This window comes from Equus quagga, chromosome 7 (assembly GCF_021613505.1).
Source record: "Equus quagga isolate Etosha38 chromosome 7, UCLA_HA_Equagga_1.0, whole genome shotgun sequence".
NCBI classification, from domain to species: Eukaryota; Metazoa; Chordata; class Mammalia; order Perissodactyla; family Equidae; genus Equus; species Equus quagga.
In genome coordinates, this window is record NC_060273.1 from 59,329,091 (window position 1) to 59,350,439 (window position 21,349).

A 21,349-nucleotide genomic window follows, 5' to 3' on the forward strand; every position below is an offset into this window, starting at 1 on the left:
TTTATAATAAAGCAACGTAGAATGAATGCCCAGACATTCAAATATAAACATTCTTTTGATTTTACTCATTGTTCTGTGCTTCTCAGCATTGCAGCTACAGGGCCTATGAAAATTTTGTTGGTGGGGCTGACGCGGTGGCACAGCAGTTAAGTGCACACCTTCCGCTTTGCTGGCCCTGGGTTCGCTGGTTTGGATCCCAGGGCCGGACATGGCACCGCTTGGCAAGCCATGCTGTGGCAGGCATCCCACATACAAAGTCGAGGAAGATAGGCACAGATGTTAGCTCAGGGCCAGTCTTCTTCAGCAAAAAGAGGAGGATTGGCAGCAGATGTTAGCTCAGGGCTAATCCTCCTCAAAAAAACCCCCAACATATCAGGATGGCTTTGTAAAGAAAATCGTCAAAAAAAAAGACTAGAGAAGATCAATAAATACTAATTTGATTCTTTGAAAATGCCAGTGAAATTGGTTAACCACTTAGAGTCTATTAATGAAAATGATGGAGTAAAATTATGGCAACTAACCAAAGAGTAGCACAGATATATTTGTTGAATCATGAATTTGTAGATTGGGAACTGTGTGCTGGGCATTGTACTAAGCACCTTATTTCATTTAATCTTCAGAAAAGCCCTTTGAGATGGGCATAACTTTCATCCTCATTTTACATGTGAAGAAGCTGAGGCTTCAAGAGATTAGAGAGAGTGAGTAATGTGCATTTTAACTCCAGCATCTTCATTCCTAACAATTGGATGGAGATAGTGGTTCATATTTTCTTTGTTGTAGTTCTAATAGAAAATCCTAGTATGGGTTCTATAGATCTCCCTTCTGAGAATTCTAGTGTGAAGTTTAAAGTACTTTAGTTAAAGACAGTTTTAAGTTAAAGAAATTTTCCAGGAACACTCCTACTGGATGGCATCAAACTTTTTAAAAGTTTGTTGTTTCTGATGCATAGAAGCATTTTGTGGATAATCTCTGACTGCAAATGTGGGAAATTTAGTATCTGATAGGGGTGGTGACCTTGAACTCTTTCAGACCCAAGATTCTGTGCTTCCTCTGGTTAAGAGAAGGAACTTTGTACGAGGGAATACACTCTCTCACCTTTAGAGTCTGGCTGTGACTCAGAGGGATGTTAACAACTGGTGGGAATTTCAGTAACATGAAGTTTTCAAAATCAGATTTTTTCCTTCCTTTACTGAGCAGTCTTTTTAGGACTATAGAGCAGACTAAAATTTAGTGAGAAAAAAAAAAATCCCACAGCCATGGATGAGAGTTTAAATTAGAAAGACTTTTTGCTAAAACTACATTACTTTTCTCTTCACACTTAATATGCTCATTGCCTTGAACACGCACAGTTTCCAAATCTATTCAGTTGTCTGCTTTTTTTCTTGTTAATACGGACCATGAATATAGTATCTGAATCTAATTTAACAATTTGAACTTCCATTAACACCACAAATAGAACTGATAAACTCTCTCAGCACAACATATGAATCCTATCGGGAGAAGGTATTGTGCTTGAAATTATGCAGGCACAAATTCTTGATATTTAAATAAAAATATTCTCTCCAGTCCAAGCATTTCAGAACACTCTGATAAGAGAAGGGGTGTTATATTGTAGAAATAAAGTCAAATACTTTTGGAAGGTACACAGAATCTTTTCCTTGGTTGGGTACCAGTGGCCATCTTGCCTCAATGAAGGGAAATATCCAAAAGAACAATGTTGGAGGTGGTAAAACATATAAAGCAAAAGAGGAAAATGCATTAATCAGTTGTTAAAGGATAGGAAATAACATGGGTGTGAAGTAAAATATCTGATTAAGCAATTATTGAGTTAGCAAAAAATACTTAAGCCATCTTTTTAGGGATACACTTTCACTGTAACGTAAACTACTTATGTCAACTCCTTGTCTTGATTTTCCTTACGTACTTGAAGTACTTGGCAAGAACTGGCACATAGTAGGTTCTCAAATATTTGCTTGAAGGAAGAAAAGACTATTTACTTAGACTAGTGGAATATATTAATGCAGAGCAAAATTTTAGAGCTAAGGCAGAAAGAATTTTCTCTATTTGTTTGTATCTGCTGTGGACTAAAGCATGTAATAAAATTAGTTGGTTTTCTCAGGACTCTGAGTGGCTCTGTGGAAAGGCACAGATAAAATCATGGGTTAGAACTTCTTTGCAACAGTAATGAAGACAATAAATTTCGAAGATTAAAAGAGATTTACTTCTAATGAATTACAGTGGACTTTGTTAATTAAATTATATAAATCTAATCTATTCTAAGTCTAGTTGCAAAAGGCTTCTTTTTATGAGGTTGTCTTGGAAAATTCTCATTTAGACCGCTATGACAGATTAGGTTACAGAAGTATTTCTTTCTTTTTTTTTTTTTAAAGATTTTATTTTTTTCCTTTTTCTCCCCAAAGCCCCCCTGTACATAGTTGTATATTCTTCATTGTGAGTCCTTCTAGTTGTGGCATGTGGGACGCTGCCTCAGTGTGGTTTGATGAGCAGTGCCATGTCCACGCCCAGGATTCGAACCCACGAAACACTGGGCCGCTTGCAGCGGAGCATGTGAACTTAACCACTCGGCCACAGGGCCAGCCCCTGGAAGTATTTCTTTTAGTCTTGGGGAAATTTTAAATCTAGGTTCCTTTCAGTGGAATATAGATTTTTTTAAGGACAAGTAAATATTCTTAATTTTCCAGCAAAATACAAAAATCAAATCACCTGGGAATTACTCACTGGAGAGTCACTTCAGTTACAACCTTAAAGTTGTCCCTTGGAAAAAGAATGTGTGGAGAGGGGGACTAAAGTTTTGGAATCCTAAGTATCACATTGCAGACAATTAATTCAAAATATTTTTAGCTGAGTTCTCCATAATCAGAGCTCATCAGACTATTGACTATATTCAAGAGCTAAGTAATTAAAAGGAAGAAGTCAACATCATGAGTTAAATTTATGTAATCTCTGTCATTATTCTGGCCCATGGTGTTAGCTTTTGTGACTTCCTGAGATGTAACTTTTGGACCTCATAGTCATGTACTTGTTGGCTTTATAGCTCTTTTCAAGTAAATGTATTTTCCAACTAACTTCAGATATCAATAGGCTCAATCTCAGGTGATAATATTGGAATATTTTGTCCTTGAAAGGAAACTCTTAGCCAAAAAAAACTAATAATTCAACATTTAACTTAATTTGACCTGAAAAATGGTATTTCAATGAATGATTAGGGTTTTAAACAAGAAACTATTGTTTCTACACACATAATTTATAATTTAAAACACAATTTATAATTTTAAACAATGGAGAATACTACTCAGCAATAAAAAAGATGAAATTGTGCCATTTGAGACAATATGGATGCACCTTGAGGGTATTATGCTAAGCAAGATAAGTCAGACAGAGAAAGACAAATATCACTGATTTCCCTCATATGTGGAAGATAAACAAACAAACAAACACATAGATGCAGAGAACAGATTTGTGGTTAACCAGAGGGCAAGGGGGTGGGGAGAGGGCAAAAGGGGTAAAGGGGTACATATATATGGTGATGAATGGAAACTAGACTTTTGGTGGTGAACATGATGCAGTCTATACAGAAGCTGAAGTATAATGATGTATGGCTAAAGTTTACACAATGTTATAAACCAATGTGACCTCAATAAAATAATATAAAATTTAAAAATCCAAAAAACACAATGGAAAGAAGGACTGGAATAAAGTACCAGTGGACAAAATTTCCACGTTTTGTAAACCATGCATAAAGTTGTATTATAGATGTTGGCATCTACGTAATTTGCTTTCAGTGACTGTAATCTCTCCAGAGGGTCCAATGGATGGGTCTCAACTTTAACTAAAAAGGTAGTTTGGAGAAAATAATCCAGAGGAGTTGTACTTTTTAGCTCCTTCATGCAAATCCAAGAATCCTTGCTCTGACCAATCTACCTATTTAAATATTTTGTGTAATGAAGGGTTATGCCAGGGTTCTCACTAACTAGATCTTAAGGCCAATTAAGACTTGGTGAAAGGAAGCTTCTCTTCGCAATTGATGCCCAATTAGTTTGGAGTTTGTTTGATCTAGGTCAGGTGAAAATCTATGTTCAGCAACTAATTTTTCTTTAATTTATTATTTAAATGTTCTTTTTTTAAAATTAAGAAAGTAACATATGCTCACTGTTTCCAGTGGAAAATGAAACAAAGATGCATGAAGAGAGAGATTATTTCTCCCATTCTACTCCTTTCCTACCTTAATCAATGTCAACAGCATCAGAAGTACCATCCCACAACTTTCTGCTTTCTCATACAAAAGTATGAGTACATGGCAAGAAAGTGTATGCCTTATGGATGTTCATTTTTATAAAAATGAATCATTAAATTTATTACTCTGAAATCTAATTTTCTCACTTAACAATATGAATAGACTTCTCAAGACAATTGATAGAGATCTTACCGTATATCAGAAACACCTGGATTACTTGTTAAGACAGATTATTGTTAAGACAGATTATTGGAATCAGAGATTCTGATTCAGTAGGACTAGGGTTGGGCCTGATAATATGCATTTCTTGCAAGTTCCTGGGTGATGCTGACGCTGCTGGTCCAAGGGGCAGACTTTGAGAACCACTGGTCTAGCCTACTCTTTTTGATTACTATGGACTGTTGCATGGAGCAGATGTGTTGTGATTTATCCAATTATTTCCTCTATTGTAGCCCTGTATTTTTTTTTTTTTATTTTGCCATTGTAAACTGCTGTTGCCACAGATGTCTTTGTTCATATAACACAAGGATTTTTATTTCTTTAGGACAGATTCCCAAATTGAGATTAGTAGGTCAAAGGTGGTAAGCATTTACAATTTTAATAGCCATTGCCTGATTACTTTCCAAAAGGGGGATCATTGTAATTTGCAAGTTATTACATATCAGAGGTTACATATTCATGTTTCCTCATCAGTGCTGTATTCTCACTGTATGAGATGAATGAAAAAAGGACATCTTATTATTGTTTTAACTTGCATTTCGCTAAGCCTTAGAGAGATTAAGAGAATTCTTGTCTATTCGTCACTAGGATTTCCTCTTCTGTCTTTTCCTCTTTATCCATTTTCCCTTCAGTTACTTTTCTTTTTCTTGATTATTTCTCAAGATCTTTTTATGTAAGGAATATAAACCTTTTATCTGACATAGGCATTGAAATTATTTTCCCCAGTCTCCCATTTTTCTTTTAACTCTGCTTATGTTTGCCATGAATGAAGCTAAATTTTTATGTAATGAAATATTACATAGGTTCTTTAGGTTTTCTTAAGAAGATGTTGTATAACTCAGGTTATACAAATATTTTCAAAAAGTTTCTTATAATGTTTTAACTATTTTAAATTTTGTATTTAAATCATTATTTAATCTGGAATTAATTTTAAAATATCATGTGAAATTAGGGTACAAGTGGCATTCCTCTCGCCACTTCAGGGACTGGGGGCATTTTTCCCCACTGTGTAATTCCTTCCAGGTTTTCTGGAAGGTGCCTGCTGTACCACATGCAGTGAATAGACACGTATAGTGTTTCTGGAAGATGAGCCCAGGCATCTACCTGCTGATTTTCCTCAGGGAACCAAGAAACCTGTCATCATCGGAGACCCCAAACATTGGTAAGCCCTCTCCCCTGGATCTGACCTCTTGGCTTAGGACAAACAGCAAAGAGAATAGTTTTTAGTTGATTCTTGGTTTCTAAAGACATCTGAGAAATATCCTATTTCCTGCTCACAGTGCCTCCCATCCAAATATGGAATTACTTAGAAAGGGTATTTGAGTGAATTAGGAATCTGTGTTCAAGCTGCCCTCTTCTCAGAATACAAACACTACACAATTGATACATGTTTATACTCACTGGGGAAAAATTGGTAAACAGAGAGGAGCAAAAAGAAGGCAGGAAAAATCACCCATATTTCAGCCACCCACGGTTAGACACTCCTAGTCTCTTGGTGTGTATATTTTCAGATTTTATAAATAAATAACAAATAAATAAATACATAAATTTAAAAAGTACTCTCCATGCTGTTTTTAATCTACTCCCCTATTTTTTGGACATTTAGGTTGCTGCCAGTTCTATGTTCTCATATATACATTGAGATAAACCTCACTCTAGTTACATTTTTGTGAAGATTTATTTGTTTAATATAAATTCCTAGAATGGTACTTGCCTGATCAAGGTGTATGCTCATGTCTAAAATCTTTCCAGATTTCCCTTCAGGGAAATTCTAGAGTTTACCCTTCCACCAGCCATGCATGAGAATGCTCATCAGTCCATCACTCTGCAGAAAAGTTTGTGTGATCAAACGCAAACCCGGTTTCTCTTTAAAAACCATTTATGACTTCTATGGCAGATATTTTATTTTTATTGTTTGGCTACCTAGGACTGATTTTTCCTTTCATGGGTAGAAAGCAGTGTGACTTTTTACTCTCAGCAGTGTGTTTCACATTGAGGTGAACTACTTCCTCCTGTTCCGGGACTGGACATGTGAATCACATGAACACATCAGTGTATGTTACATTCTCATCCTCTAAGACTCAGCAAGTAACCCAAGCCATGTTTGTGCCAATTTTGAGATTTTTACTGCAGTGATAGAAAAGAAATACTCTCTCTCCCAATCTCTTTCTCCCTTTTCTCAGGATTTCGAAAACAATACAGACAATTAGAGCAGAGAAATGGAAGGAGAAAGAGGAAATGGGGGAGAGAGGAAGAAAGGGATGGGGGCAAAGTGTGGGACGGGTAGATCCAGCTGCATCTGAAGCAAGAACTACTGCTGGACCCTTGCTAAAAGTCCATCACTTCCATTGGTGAGTGTATCTTCCTTTTGCTCCCTTTCAAAGGCATTGATCCAGCTATTTTTTTTCTATTTTATAATCATTGTTCAATCATTTAGAGTGTACTCTTAAGCTTTAAAAATAAAATAATTCTTAGTCGTCACAAATAATTTGGAACCAAATAAACACTTGTCATTTTCTTAGCATATACTATTATAAAATGTTTATTACAAACAGATTGACACAAGCTAGGTTGTCTGTCTCCTTGATAAAGTAGAGAGCAGAGATAAGAGAAGACTTTTGTTCTCATTCCTTCCCCACCTTTGAGATTTGGCTATTGTATTAAACAGTCTAATGGTGACAAGTGATTTGGGTTCCCTGGTCACCTCATTAATCACATTAATGGTGTCAGACACCAAAAGAAAGGTAGAGAAATCACTTCCCTGTCATCTAATGTCTTTCAATTAGAGACCCAGTCAAGAGGTTTTAAAGACATTGACATTGACAGGTAATAGACATATTCATTAATTGATACTGATAGCAGTAATGAAGCAGCCAGATTCCAAACAATCTAGCAGTAACCTGGTGGGACCTCAAATGAGAAGGCGTTGGAATCTTTTAAAATTCAACTTACTTTTTGCTTAGATGGAATTAATTTAAAGCAGGGGTTGTGAGAGTGGGCAGAGGTTGGGGATGAGGTGGATTAGGTTTCAACCATTTATCAATGTTTAAATTATTTTCCAGGGGAGCTCCCTAGCAGGTTGGATGACAAGATTATTGTTTGAAAAGATAACCACTAACTCTGGGATAATATTTATTTGCACAACTCATTCCTAGGCTTGATGGGGCTCCCAAATTTATTATCAAACCTAATTTTAAAAGAAGGTCTCTAGTGGGAGTAGCCAAGGGTCACATCCTGGGAGAAGAGAAACAGCTAATGTTGAAGAGAAGTTGAAAACCGTGCTGTAACATAGGCCGTCTTCTCTGATGGATTCCAACAAGGGATAATAAACTTTGGATCAGTGCAGTGTTTGGCTAAGGTATAGACTTGGCTTAATTTGATTAGAGACAGATGAGTACAAAAATCTAGAATATTCCTCAGTATAGCATTAAATGAAGTGCTGGGAGTCAGTTGTCGACAAAGGTATACAACCCTCATTGAAAAATGTAAACATATACTGCATGTGACTTTGATTTTATTCATGCCACATGGATAGCAATAACACATTAAGGAAACTGGAGGTATTTTAACCTCTTGTTGATTGTGGTGTTTATGATATGTACCAAGTACTGAGCTAGACACATACCAGTACTGAAGCAACAAAATCTTTCTTTAATTTTTCTTTCTTGGAAAACCACTGTACTCTTAATTTATTAATTCCTTAACAAATATTCTAGATATTTTTGTAGAAAATAGGACTCCAGCAATAAACATGATATAAAAGTTTCCTATCCCCATGGAATTTATATTCTTGTAGAAACAAAGAAGACAATGAACCAATAAAGTAGATAATTTCAGATAGGAATAAGAACCATGAAAAACATAGAGTTACCTAGGGTATGACGTTATTTTAGATTAGTCAGTTAAGAACATTTCCCTGAAAAGGTAACATTTGAGCTGAAACCCAAGTAAGGAGGAGTTAACTCTGCAAAGACAGAGTGAAGGAAGAGCATTTCATGTGGAGGAAAGTGAGTGCAAAGTCGGAAGGGGCTGAAGTTTTGAGGCGTGGTCATAGGATATGAGCCTTAAGAGAGAGGCAGGTCTAGTTCATGCAGAGTCTTCTAGAAGATGGTAAGGAGATTGTACTTGATTCTTAGCATAATTTATCTACTTCATGATAGTCCTCTTCTTTTTTTAAAAAATAGAGCTAATACTATAACAGAACAAAGAGCCTAATATTGTTCCTATAATAGTTGTGTCAGGTTGTATTTTCAGCTGAGAAATTTAGGAACATCCACACATTTGGTACATCACTGGTCCTAGCCATTGTGGATGGATCTAGTTATATCCTGTATCACATCACAGAGGGAATATGCCATTATAGTATTGGTAATACAACTTAATCATCAATCAACAGCCAAACAGTTGTTTACATTCATTAACATTATTTATCTCTTTCAGACATTTAACCATCTATCGAAAGTCACTTAAAACCAGCATATGTAGGCTAACTCAAAGGACTTTGGGAGAACATTCTGCTCCATTAAAATTTTGGGGAAGAATTTTGGATTCTGCGAATTTCTGGAAAATTCCTCAAAATTATTTTTGTTTCCAGACTTCACCTCAGGATTCTTTCCTAACTTTTACTTTTCTTGTTTGCTGAGGAAGGTTCACCTTGAGCCAACATCTGTTTCCAATTTTCTTCTTTTTCCTTGAAGAAGATTCATGTTGAGCTAACCTCTGTGCCATTCTTCCTCTATTTTGTATGTGGGTTGCTGCCACAACATGGCTGGTGATGAGTGGTATAGGTCCGTGCCTGGGAACCAAATACAGGCCAAAAAAGTAGAGCACACTGAACTTAACCACTAGGCCATGGGGCCAGACCCCTTTCCTAACTCTTTAAGATGGATTAAGAAATAAGAGAGGGGATCCTGAAATCCTCTCCCAAGTCTTTAGAAAAGCCAGCCCAGGCACTCTTTCTTTCTGAATGCCATGTTTTTCAACATCTAGTCCCAGCATAGATCTTGTGCACATACGGTACAAGTAAATCACAAGTTTTAATATCTTGCACATTCCTTTAAAAGGTTAGGTTGCCCCTGGCAAAACCAACCAATCGACACGCTTTGTAAGGCTTCCTTAGGTGCTCAGTGGTGCTTAGTTTGGGGAGGTCACGACCTTCCATTGTTGACATGTTCTTTTGAAGCGATGATTTATGTGGTGTATTGTCAGGATTTGAATGCTCCAGGGTTAGAGTTTTGGGTTTTTTGTTCTCTTTGTTAGAAGTAACGCAAAAACTAGTTGGTGTTGGCTGCACAGCTTGAACTGCTCGCCTCCTAGGAAGAATTTAAATGTTTAAAGTATTGGATTGGTTGGTAGTGCTTTTAAAATCTGTATAAGTGTTCGGCTCTGCCTGTGTCTCAGGGATTAGCAGCTGGCTTTAAATGAAAAGTCTAATGCTTTTGTGGCTCGCACTGTAACATCCTGTGGGAATCCTCATTAGTCCCTTTAACAGAGGCTTTTATGTCATTCAGTGTGGTCGGTTGCCCTATTTCCCAGGCCAGAAAGATGACCTAGCCTGCATCTGGGAGCCTAAGATTGCCACGCAAGGGTTTCCAGATGCTCTTCAAGTGCTCTGCAGATAACAAGGGATAAGGGTGGGGCTACGTGGTAAAATACTTTTACTTCCCTGAGTTGGTAGAACATAGATGTAGCAGGTGCTGCTACTAGATAATGTCTATACTTGAATATCCATTACTCCTCATGAATCGTGAGTGAATAGTGCTGGCGTATGGGAGGAGAACCTACGGGATTAATGCAGGGAACTGTACCTTGATAATTCCCATTGTAGGGAAGCCTAGTATATGGGAATCCTTGCTACAGCCTTTGCCCAAGAAGTGATGCTAGGCCTATAGGAAAGCTAGTTCTAGTAGTGGAAGTAGATAGTTTCCCTGTAGCCTGACCTAGTAGCTTGGGCAAACTCTGTTAAGCCCTCCACATTCCTAGGCTCTTTAAGTAATATCTGCACAATTGTATTTATGGTTAGAAGTGGAGAGACAGAAAAGATAACAGCCCACCTCTCCCAGGTCCTCCAGTTTGAACACACTCCCTCTAGGTGTGTGGCTAATAATGTCAAGAATAATTCGTCTTTTGGATTATCTGAGATTTTGTTCCAGAGAAAAATCTAGAAGTAAAGTTGTGTCTAGAAGATCAATCAAAATATGTTTTCTTTTGTGTTTCTTTCTTCCTTTTGCAATTTTTTCTAAGATGGGCGTAGACTACATTTCAAATAAAAAAACATTATATTTAAAATTATGTCCAGCATTTTCTAGCAACAAATTTCAGCTTCTGTTTCTTGCTCTACTCCCTTCCGAAAGGATTGAGTCCAGGCAGGATGCAAGGATTTCAATACCTTATCTACTCATTTAAAAAGATCCTTGAGATCCATCACAAGTAGCAGCTGTTATAAGAACTTTCTCCTCCCTTAAACACCTAATCCCCAGGGACACATTCCGTTCATCCTTCTTTTGTGGAGACTGCAGCTTTAGCTGCCCCATGTGGTGAGACTTGCTGATTTTATTTCATTGCTTGGATTGCTGCTTTTAGATTGCTTGAAAAATGAATGTATTCTATAATGCTCAGCTTGTCATGTTCCTCCTTTCTCAAGTTGCTGTTCTAAAGTATCCTCTGGTGTCTAAGATAACTCTTTGTCTACTCCATATAGTTCTTGTCTTTTGCTCTGTACCTGCCAACCATTTTATATTGGTAATTTGTGCAGGTCTATGTTAAGAGCTTCTTTGAAGAGCAAGTCAATTACGACTGCTTTGAACTCCCTCTAATCAAAACTTACTGTTTGAAATTCTGCCTGTGATTTCACTTCTGCTAAACCATGGACAGCTTTGGCATAGTTGTCTTTATTCTTTCGGCCTAATGAAAATTTGGGTTTAAATGAGTGATGTTTTTACTTTCCGTTTCTAAAGATGCATTTATTTAACTGATCAAAATGATCATGGAGTTTTGGAGTATCAGATTTACGAGGGACCTCGGTGACCATCTGGTGCAACCCTCTCATTTGTCAGCTTGAGAAAAAGAGCCTCAGACCTCAAACACAGGGTGACCAAATTGAAATAATAATCCAGATCTCAGGTCTTCAAGTCCAGTGCCTTTTTAAAATGTCTTTTTACTTTTATTTTTTGGTGAGGAAGATTAGCCCTGAGCTGACATCTGTTGCCAAGACTCCTCTATCTTTAATGTGGGTTGCTGCCACAGCATGGCTTGATGAGTGGTGTAGGTCTGTGCCTGGAATCTGAACCCATGAACCCTGGGTGGCTCAAGTGGAGCACGTGAACTTAACCACTATGCCAGTGGGCCAGCCTCCCAGTGCCTTTTTTCCTACTATATATGGTCTACTTTAGTCTCAGTGGAAAGTGTGATTTCATTTCCTAATTTTCAAAACAAAAAAATGTAAGGAATGCAGATTTGATTCATCAGAGGGACTTTGTTTGCAAAGGACAGAAACTGACTCTGGCCATTTTAGGCAAAAGGGAATTTGCTGAAAGGTCATGAGAGTCTCACTTAATTCCTCAGCACAAATTTTCAAAGTGGGATGTAATTAGGAGAACTCAGAAGGAAAAACAGCATGTTCATTGACCAAGATGGCTTCATTGACTAAACATTAGGTAGGTTTCTTCCTCACAATAGGCCTCTGGGATCCCTTTTCTTAGAGTATTTACTTTGGAAACTTACAACTATAAATTCTTTCTCTGGCCCTTTGAGATATAAATCTTCTCCCAGCCTCCTGCTAGTTTGACAACCCAGGAATGTTTCGAAGGCCAAGGACCTGGGAGACATCTCTTTGGAATGTAACCATCAAAAGAGATAGGGCCCCTGTCTCCCAGTCTCTGAAGGAGTGTAGGAGCCTAACTTCAAAGAGTGCCAATTAGTAAACACAGATGGCCTTCAAGATTGTCTGAATCAGGTCAAGGAGCCAGGCACTTTCCATCTTTTTGTTCTACTGTCCTTGACCTGTTTATTTTTCATCCTGAAACTTACTAATGGCTACCAATGGCTGCAAGTGTCCATGTATCACATTTCCACTCAGAACTAGGAAGCAAGGCAGTGGCCAGGGTAGCTACAGAACTACTTGTTTTCTGTGGTCTGAGAAGGATAGATTGCTGTTCCAGAAGCCCCCAGCATATTTCCCCATATATTTTATTTGCTAGGCATAATTCACATGCCTCTAATTAATGACAAAGACATGGAATTAGAAAAAAAAATAATGATTTATCAGCTAACAATGGATTAGAAAAATACTCACCCCTTGCCCTCAGGGTTGGAAGAGAAGCCTAATTTCTTCAAGTACATTGCTGTCAATCTGATCAATCTGATCCCCAAATGAAAGAGTGTCATTGTTAGCCAGGGAGAAGGGTGAGAAAGGCAATTATGTAGAGCATCTTTATCACAGCATTGTTTATAATTATGTAGGCCTGGAAACAGGTAAAATATACATTGGTAGAGAGTTGTATGAATAAATCAAAAGTTCCTGTTTTTGAAGGATATTTAATTAATTGAAGGATATTAAATGCTTCTGTGGAAAAAAGCAGTTTCCAAAAGGATATGGGGGGTGCTGGGGGGAAATGAAAATGTTTGGGATTATCATTTTTACATGGTAGAATTGTATGGATCTTTTATGTTATTCTTTATACTTTTGGGTCTTTTCCAAAATTTGTATAATACATATGAAACAAATTTTGTAAAGATATCCCTTCAGTTTTGCCTAGGATAGAATTGGAATCAATGTTGATTTCAGAGGCCAAATCTGAAGGTCACCCATTGAAGTTTGTTTAACAGTCTGTATAGAATTTAAGTTACATGTAATAACTGCGGATTTACAGCTCACGGTCTGAGGATGAGGAAACTGAGGCCAAATAGGGCAAGTAACTTGTTCCCAGTGCTGAGAAAGGGCACCATCACTTCTCACTTGGAAGACTATTACTAAACTAGGACTCCCTGTTCATTCTGCCCCACCTACTGTTAGTTTCCCATCCAGGAGTTAGACTGAGCTTTTCAAAACCTAAGTCACATGAGGACACACACACTCAAACCTTCCAGAAGCTTCCCATCGCACTCAGTAACACCCATGCCCCTCTTGCCTACCTCATCTTCTACATGGCTAATTTAGTCTAGTCACAATGGTTTCCTCTTGTTCCTTAGACTGCCAAGCTTGTCCCTCTTTAGGACATTTGTGCTTGCTGCTTCCTCTTCTGGGAATCCTCTCCTGTTAGATCTTCAAATGGCTTACTTCCTCACCTTCATTCGTGTCTGTTCACATGTCTTCTCTTTGAAGAGGCCTTCCTTGACTACTATATAACATAGTCCTATCTATCTCCATCACTCCTCCTTTTTTATTGTGGAGCCACATCATTTTTTTTTAATAACAAAGGATGCTCTACTCTGCAATCATTTGTTTGTCTGTCCTCCCTACTAGCGTATAAGCCTTGTAAGGTGGGGATACTTTGTCTTGCTTCCTGCTGTATGCCTAGTGCCTAGAAGAATGACTGGCACACAGTTTGAGCTCAATAAAATCTGTTGACTGAATGTATCAATGATAGAGCCCATGTTTTCTCACCTCAAATCACATGCTCTTTCATTATACCTTAATCAGAATATTTGTATGGTTATAGATTATTTTAAACATTTATCAATCATTAATAATTAGAATTTTTTCATAATTTTTCATTAAAACTAGAACATCAAACTGTTATTCTTTCTAAAACAGTTGTGCATCTGGAAAGAAGAAAGTAAAGATTCATATATGTGAATCTTCTGGGAAGTTTGTTTTCTGAGTTTACTTAAAGAGGAGGGAACATTTATCCTCACTAGAAAGTCAGTTTAACTTGTCTATGAAGATATATTACAATTTATTTTTGCCCACTGCTTAAGCCCTGCTATAAACTAAAATAGGTAATTAGATAATATGCTATTTATAGTGTATTATAGCTATTTGTAAGCTGTAAGTATTCAAAGCATCATTAGTATCAAAGTGCATAGAGATGGAAAAGTTTAGTGTGCCATTTACAGTAATTATGCAACTCTTTAAAGCAAAACAAATATTTCGGTAATGTGTTAATGATTCCCAGGTATAATGTCAAGTGGTAGGTGGGCAGTGAGAAATGAGTTTGAAGCTGATGAATTCTTAATGATGTTATCTCTTTATCTTTTACTCTTTTATTTGCTCTTAATGTTCAAAATTCAATTTGACTTATCTCCTTAGGTTAACTGATAAACTTCATCTCATTTCTCCAAGATATATATTCCACTTACATAGTTCTTAAGTTTCAATTCCTAAACTGTTACTAATAAAACAATGCTATCTACCATTTAGAGAACATTATAATATGTCAGATATTATGCTAAATTCTTTGCATCATTATTACATATAATCTCTCAGCAAGCTTTTTTTCTTCTGTTTTTCTTTAGACTTCATTTTGAAATAGTTTATGACTCGCTGGATGTTGTAAAATAGTATAGAGAGTTCCTGTGTACCCATCACCCAGCTTCCCCCAATGTAATATCTTACATAACAGTACATTGTCAAAACCAGAAAACTGACATTGGGAGAATATTATTAACATGACTTCAGACTATATTCAGATTACATCAGTTTTACATACTTTTTTTGGTGTACATAGTTCCATGAAATTTTACCACATGCATTTTTCATGTAACTGTCATTGCAATCAAGATGCAGAACTGTTCCATTGCCAGAAAGAAATTCTTTCATGTCGTTCCTCAGTAGTCACATACCGCCACCTTAATGCCTGAGAACCACTGATCTCTTTTCAATTGCTATAATTTTATTACATTGAGCATGTTATGTAAATGGAGTCTCAGCAACCTGTTGAAGCAGATAGAGTTATTTTCTCTACTTTAACCAAGGACACCGAGGCACCAAGACTCTGGGAGGATGCCTTGCTGAAAATGAGCCAGCCAGTAAGAAATGGGTTGAGACTGGGACACAGGCTTGTTTGACTCCAAAGGCCATTCTCTTATCTCTGCTGCTATCTTTTCTTCTACTGCTTCATAAGCGATAAATGCCTAGGTCCTAATGACATTAAAATTATTATTTCCAGGAGCTACACAAGTTTCCCTTTGAAAAATTCTGGTATTTTTTCAAGTGAAATAGTCTTTAATGAATTCTTTTAGATATTTCTATTTGAGTAGAATAGGACGTTATAGAATGTGTGAGAGTAAATGAATCTCTTCAGTGGAATAAAGCTCATCTTGGAGGACATCATCTACTCACTACTATTACCTGGCCCTTTCTTACTGTTGTTATATGCAAAGGAAATTTTGACTATTCTGATGTTATTTATACCTTCCAGTTAAAGGATTTACTAAATTGGAGGATTCACAGAGGACCATAAAGAGAAATAAATCAAAAATAGTTACAAATGCAACAATATTAGGATGAGACGCTAAGTACAAACTTTTGAAAAACAGAATAGACACTTATTTATCCTAGGTAGTTTAAATCAGATTGTAAGCTGGTGGATTGTGTAATGAGTCTGACCTGCAGGTATTTTTATTTGGTCTGTGCACTGTTTGAAAAAGATTGTTTTGAATAGTTACAAATATCTAACAATAGGAAGCTTTAATACAAACTCTGAGTTTCTGGCTTCTTTTGGAAAATCAAATAATCTGGCATGTTGGTTCTGCATTAGAGCTGAAGATTAGTCATTACTTTCTCCCCTATGCTGGATATATATGCTTTTCAGTGTGCCATAGTCCCCACTGAGCCCAAATGAACCATTTATGTTATCTGCCAGATATCATATGCATTTGAGTTTGTGACATCTCGTCAAGAGGCTGAGTGAGATGAACTCTTGAGATTCCTTCTGGTTCTGCAATTTAAAAATTCTTAAATTAGAATCAATCACTCTCTCTAGAAAAGCATTTTCTATACTGCACTCTGTAGAACAATGCTTCTACAAGGTGGTAACAGATGATAAGGACTTCAGGGTCAAATAAAATTGGAAATTCTGAGTACTTTATCCCACTTTAGAAATTCATAATCATATTCACATGTTAATAAAGACTCTGAGAAGATCAACAATTATGAGGCCTATTTAATATTATTAAACTCAGTATTTCCTATACTTATTTGACTATATAAAAACCTTCTATGTAGATAGGTATGTGTGTCTGTTTGTATAACACATTATCACTTCTTGGAACAACTGTTTTTCTTAGAAAAGTCTCTTGGTAAATGCTGATTGAGAAAGATTACAACTGTTTGAGCCTTCAGTTTCTTACAACATCCAAAATAATTGACTTTCTGGAAATAAATGTCTTAAATTTTCATTTCACTGCTCTGAAATCAAAATGGCATACCCATTAACACTGATGAAACAAACATTCATTTTAAACCAGGAAAAAGGTTAAAAATAAAATCCAAGATCTAAGAAGAGCTGTGAAATTGGAGACGTCAATGAAACACTCTATGGTTAGAATATTTCAAATGAGAGAGAGAATCATCTTTTCACAGCAAAAACTGCCAGATTGTGGTTTCGGTTTTTGCTTCTTTACTCATAGCGGGTTCTGAATTCAGTAGATTATCAGTGTTAGTTCACAAACTCGCTCCTAAACAAGGAGGGCAAGGAAAGACAGAGCAAGAGGCAGACTACTCCAGGTTGGTAGGTGGCAGGTTTAATAAGCAAGGGAACTTACTTCGGAGACTTGTCTCGGGCGGCCACAAGACGAGCGGATCTCTGCACCCCCTCGCCAGAATCTTACACGTTTGTATAAAGGCCTTAACTGGGTTCAGTCATAGATACCATCCAGATGGTCTCAACAACACATTGCTCTCTCAAGGCTGTGTTCTTGAAAACAGCTCCAGCTGTGGGAATAGTGGGTGGAACATACAGTCCAAGGACTGGGAGGAGGGTCAGGAACCTTCAATTGCGGGTCCAGCTCCCTGGTCAACCAGAGGTCACATCCTCTCCATGACCTCCTCCAACAATCAGCCAGGCTGACCTTTGATTCTCCAATCATGACCTTTGGCCATGATTCTCCAAGGAGGAGCATTTACCACTTCACTGCATCATTCATTCATTCAGCAAATACAGATCTAGTGCTTCCAATGTTTCATATGCTGAGTATAAATCAGTGAATAAAACAAAGTGCAGCCCTCACAGAGCTCGTATCTTGTGGGGAAAATAAGGAATAAGCAAGTAAACAAGGCAATCAACATCTAATTACCTCCTGTGCTATGAAGAAAGCAAAGACCAGGCTGCTGGGTGGAAAAGAGTGTGGGGAGGGGATGTTTCTCTTCAAGTTGGGTGACTCTAGAAGGACTCTTGGAGAAGATGACATTTATACTGAGTCCACAAAGATTAAAAGGAACAATCAAGGATAAGCAGAAAAAGAAAATTCCAGGCAAAAGAGGCAGCACATGCAGAAATCCCAAAGTGGGAAAGACCTCAGTGTATTTGACCATCTTCTGACTTGGCCGTGATCTGGGTGACAGTGAGCACAGTGGCAAGTGATGATTGGGGTCAGTGGAAGAGGTGGCCAGAGCTCAGTCTTGCAGGAATTTATCTTTGACCATGAAAAAGGATTTGGGTTTATCTGAAGTTCCTCTGGATGTTAGTGAAGGGTCTTCAGCTGGGAACTGACGTGATCAGGTTTATGTTTTTCTAATATCACTATGGCTACCATCAATTTGAATGGGGGTATGTGTGGAAGCAGGGAGATCGCACAGGGGCTAAGGCAGCTGTGCAGAAGAGGATTGGTGGTGGTTTTGACAAAGCTGGTGGTAGCTGAGTTGGAAACTACTGTATTGTATGGATTTCATTCGTATTTTGCATATGGTAACAATAGGATTTGCTGATAAATTTTATGTGGGGTGTGAAGGAGTAGGATGACTCTCATATTTCTGACTTAGGCAACTGGGTGGCTTGAACACAATTTAATGTCATAGGGAAAGCTGAGGGGGGACAGATTTGGAGGGAGAAGATAGCAATCCACAATAGAGTTTTAGAGCTTTGAGTGGAATGACCTAGTAGAGAAGTCAATATGGAGTAGGTATGAGTCTGGAAGTCAGAGGGGAGAGAGAACCTGGAGCTTTTCATTTGGGGGCACCTCTACATTTGATTAAATGCTTGGGAAAATGTAATAAATAGAATCTAATCACATAGGAAATATTTTCTACTAAGTTTTGGTTTTCTGAAGGTAAGTCCATTTGTATATCTCATTTTACTTATACGTCAGATTTTAAAAATTGTGTTTTCCTCATTCATGTCCAATAGTATTTCTAAAATCTAAAATTAAGTGAGTTTGATTCTTGACACTTCATGTCTGTAGTTCCAGAAGCCGGGCAAAGAGCTAGTGCCATGCTCCTCACCGCTGGGCAGTTCGTTACCCAGTCTTGGTTGAAAGTCAAATCACCCTGAATAACTAAAGGCTGCTATGGCCTAATGAACCGATTCACCCTTGGCTGTAACTCTGTGGGCCCACTTTTTCTTAGTTTCCTTTTTCAATTCACTGATAAGCAATAAAATTCAAACATAAACTTTACATATAAATGTATTTCACGTCTCTTGCTTGTTTACAATAATGACCCTTGGGTTAATCTGCATGATAGAGCAGACTTGTTTTAATAGAGGCACTCACAAGGAGGTAAAAATGAAGCAGTGTGGTTTGATGAAGAGTCCTGGTCTAACACACACCCTGATCCGAATCCCAGATCTGATCTTTATGATTCGAGGGATATCACTTACCCTCATTTATATTTATTTTCTCCCCAATAGTATATGGGGCTTAAACAAACATTCAAGGAAAATCTAAACTCAAGTAATCTGGAACTGAAGTTCCTATTTATTTGGCTTTGTTTCCAATGCTGTAAATATCATTTCATCACTGTTTTTCTGCTTGGCTTGTTTACAGGATCCCAGAGATCAAATGCATTTAGGTATATTTATGGTATTCTTATATATAAGATATAAACTATTTACTTGATGTGTAGGTTCTGTTTCTGTAAAAAAAGAAAAAAACTTTAGAAAGAGATTTTATTCTTTGCTTTATCGACCTACAATTAAGCCGTTGTTTTATTTCTTGGGTTCTATTGACAACTCTGTGCCTTCTTTCCATTTAATTTTATTTGCCATTATGGCCCACTAAGTAATTAACTCTGCATTTTACAAAATTTAGAGGCTAAAGAGAGCTATTTGAGAAGACTGTTGAATAGTTTTCTTATTTATAATGGCTCAAACTGTGTTAAGCTTTATCACAGACTTTTAAAATGTGAGACTCACTTGTGTGTTTGCGTCTGGATGGAAATTATGTCTGAGAGAAAAACAAAATTACTCTAAGAGACTGAGAAATCAAGACAATGTAAAAAACAAACCAAAGCAAAAAGGCAACATGGAAAACTACTCTTTGTGATTTATTTATATCAAAATAGCATGAATAGTTACATAAACTTTCAAAGGCAAAATTGATTTGTGGTTATACGTTAGTTTTAACTTGCGGACAGTCAAGTTTCTCAAGGGTCTCTTCTTAGACTAAATTCTCTCCCCAGGCAATCTCAAGTATGGCCAGAGCCTCATTATCAAATATATGTGACCATCCCAGACTGACATCTCCAGACCAGACCCTCCTGTGAGCTACAGACTTGCTGTTCCAAATGCTGACTTAGCCTCTCCACTAGGATGTCTCCAAGGCACGTCCCAAGTGAAGCCATCTTCCTTCATCTAAATTTGCTTCTTCCCTGACGTTTATCCAAGTATATAGGTAGAGATATAAATATATATATGTCATATATATAGTATATGTATTTACTATATATAATATATGTAACATGTATAAAAATATTTATATCTCTCTCTATATTTCTATGTCTATATTTTCTTTCATGATCCAGGAACTAATAGCTATGTTCGTTACTGAAGTAATAGCAATGCACAAGGCAAGGTGTCTCCCAAAGTGACTCCACTGAGGAAAAGCCAGAAGTGGCAGTACAAGTATCTTCATGCTGTCTCTCTCTTATTCAAGTTTTGCCAATTTTATATCAGCTCATCTACTTTTTAACTCGACGACTATCTATTCCAAATTACCATTTTTCCTCCACTTTGTTACTTATGGCCTTAAGTGTACTTCTTGCATCTGCTCTTCTCTTTTCTAAATGAATCGCTGCGAGATGCGCATGGCAATCTTTTTAAAACACACGTAGTTTTCTTGCCACACACATACCCTCCATCTTAAGACTTTTCAATGGCTTTTCATTGCTCTCATTTTAAGGGCTACAGTTTTTAACATGACACTTAAGGCCCTGAATGGCCTGGCCCCTGTCTGCCTCTTTAGCTTTACCTCCTGCTACCCTTCCCCTTTTCTCTCTGCACTCCATTCATGTTTTCCTTTTTAAATTTATTGGAGGTATTTCTTAGTACACTCTTATTTATCTTTCATTCCTCATCTCAAACCTTGCTTTTCCATGAAGTTTTCCTTAATCTCCCAGACACAACCAAATCATTAAATGCATTTATTACTTCCTGAACTTCATAAGATGTGCTCTATATATTTGTATAATATTTTAATATCTATCATTTTACCTGGTCTGCAAGTTTCATAGTGGCAGATATTTTAATCTGTTATTTTCAACTGCGTATCTTTTATATCTAGAACAATAGCTGGCAGATAGCAGATACGCAATAGATAAATAATGATACCCTAGCAGCATATCATGGATGCGTATCAGGAGCTGTAGTAGATGCTGTCAGTCATACCCCCTCAACTTGCCCTAGGACAACCACACACAGCTCCCTTATATGCCTGCAGCCTTCTGTGTTTCTTTGCCCAAGGACATTCTCTGGCTGCAGAAGTGTGGCCCCCAAGGGGAAG